The sequence below is a fragment of the Temnothorax curvispinosus genome, unplaced genomic scaffold, assembly GCF_003070985.1.
Source record: "Temnothorax curvispinosus isolate PA1 unplaced genomic scaffold, ASM307098v1 QBEX01012185.1, whole genome shotgun sequence".
NCBI classification, from domain to species: Eukaryota; Metazoa; Arthropoda; class Insecta; order Hymenoptera; family Formicidae; genus Temnothorax; species Temnothorax curvispinosus.
Window position 1 is genome coordinate 11,206 of NW_020221965.1, and position 2,901 is coordinate 14,106.

Below are 2,901 nucleotides of genomic sequence, written 5' to 3' on the forward strand. Positions count from 1 at the left end.
TTTTTTATTCGATCGCCACCTCTCGGAAGGTGATGGCAATCCACCGAGAGTATCTTGCCACGTAAACTCTCCTCTTTGGAGATCCCCCAGGTTGGGGGTGTTGGATGAAATATATCATCCAAATCATGTAAGTTGATCTAACAAATCAGCGCCTTCGTTATTTTTGAATAATACAAAAAACAAATATGTAGAATGTATATAATAATAACAATGAGAGACAGTAATTATTACTAATATTACTGTCTTATTATTATTATTATTATTATTATTATTAATATTAACATTAATATTATTATTATATGCATTCTACATATTTGTCTTTTTTTATCGTAGTGTCTCTTTATTTTGGTAATAAACAAAATTAAAGAAAAATTGAGTTGAAGAGAATTATCAATAGGAAACATTGAATATGCAAAACAAGTGTAACAAGTGTGAAGTGCAGTTAAAGAGTAATATAAGAACTCAGAGGAACAGTTTGAGAGAACTTTGAATCTTGCATCTTACTTTTTTTTTTTTTTAACTAAAAATCGTCGCACTTCCGCGACTTTCGAACGAAAAAAAGGAAACTAATGGACATTTATTACATTATAAACGCGCATAGGTAGGGCCAGCAGATCACTTTGATCTTTAAGATACCAATTAGATTAAATGTGTGTATTATTATTATTATTATTATTTTATTACCTTATAATTATTGTATTACGATGACACTAACATAACGGAGATTGTAACAAGCGGCTACAATTATATTTATGTATTTCGGAGAACACGTCTTTTGTGTCTGACCAAGCCGTGACTGGACTTGCGGTTTGCGCTTTTTTATACACATACATACGCCATCGATATCTTTAGCGTATGATGTACTAAACTTGGAGATTATCGGCCGTGCATATCTCGCGCACGGCGACGCGTATATCTCGCTTTGATTTTACCGTGTGTGCCACAATTGTAGAGCCGAGCTGCTTCGCAAAATTCACACCAATGTCCGAATTATTTTGTTTCACCATAAGCTCTTCCCGTTTCGCTTGTGCTATTCTTTTTTACGCCGTGCTAAAAAGAGAAAAGGATAATGCTACTTGTCTTCTTTTGTGGATCCGTAAGATTTAATCTGTAAGATTTTTGTAATGAAATGATGTCTCACAAAGGTGGTATTGAATTAACGGTCGCGTAACGCGATGCCTCCCTCGGTCGTTAATTCAACGGGCTCGACTGCGGAATTGTGTTCAATGAGTTCTCTCCTCGTTTCTCAAACTCTTAGCGAATAGTAGATCTTGTTATTACACGCAGTACGCTTTTATGGAACTTCTCAAAGCCTCAAGGAAAAAGAAGCTTAGCGACACAACTTAAGATACTTCTGCCACGAGCGAACGCGCGCACGACGGAGTCGTAGAAAGCAAAGAGAAAAGGAAGGAGAAAAAGGAAAAGAGAGAGAGAGATAGTTATAGAAAGGGAGATGTATATTAAGCAATTAAGTGTGCTTGAGTTAATGAGTGCTTTGGGAAACACGTGTCGAATACACGCTCCGCTCTTCTGTGCAGATCGCGCGTCGCTGCGAAGCTCGAAAGTGTTCTTTTTATAATGAGTTTCGTGGATATATACCGTTATATATATAAATATATATATATACTTATATAATATTGTATCAATTACGCACCTGAGATATTGTATATACATAATATAAACTCTTTACCATACTCGCGTATTACGATAAACGTACGCGCGTTGATCGAGATTAGAGTACCGTTTTTCCAGAGCACACACGCACACATACACACAAACAAACACACACACACACATTTACGTAAAATATATTCATCGCATGGTATATAAGTAGAGAGAGAAAGAGCAATAAGCAAAAATTAACGAGAAATAAGCTTGAATGTCTAGGAAGACTTGAGCTTTCTGATGTTATCAGAATCGGAATCGGAATTGATCAATGCGCATTCGATATGAACGAGCCGTCCTTTTCGACGAGCTGACGTCGAATAAAGAGAAAAAAGAAAAGCTGCATCTCGTACGCCCGCACAAATACATACATACATATACCACAGGCATACGGACGAAGTACTTTTTCCTAAAGGACTCCGTAAACCTCGAGTTGTCGACAGACGCGGTCTTATATAATCGCCGTAAGCTAATCATCTTTTTCGTAAGTAGACGAGATATTTTGAGACTCGTGTTTAACTGATTTGTACGCGAAGAAAAAAAAATAACCCGAGAAAAATCAAGAGAAGTATCGGCAGTTTTTCCCGATGTGTGTGTGTGTGTGTGTGCGTGAATAAATCAATTTTTACGATCAGGGAAAAAAAAAGAGGGATCGTCAATCTTGATCTCCGAAATCTTTCTACCAGCTCATAAAAATCCTTTTCTGCAAAACTACTAATTAGCTTTTGTATGTAAGACTGTATGATTAACCTACGAACGCTATGATAACAAATTGTAACTAACAATAAACATTTCTTATGACGATACAATCGGTCCTACTGCTGGATGACACCCGTTAACGAAAGCGAAAGTTTTACCTGCGTTGTAATCTTTTTTTTTTTTCTTCTTTTTATTGTGACATCAGTTTTGATCATTCGTACATCGATAAATAAAATTTATAAATTAACCCTAGGAGAAGGAATAGAAAAATCCCGACGATTTTCTATAAAACAATTTATTTTGGCTCTTCCGTATAAACAAAAATCGCTGCATTATCTCTTAACTTAGCGTAGTCGAAACACGCAAAAATTGGAATGGAGTGTTGCTTTCTGTATATAACTTTTTAATTCGCCGAACATCTTGGAAAGCATGTTGTTACGGGAGAAAAATTTCAAATCAGTTCTGCGCGCTTTATCACGTCATTATACAATCGTTACAAAGTGTACAATTAATACATGTAGACAATCCTATATGCTA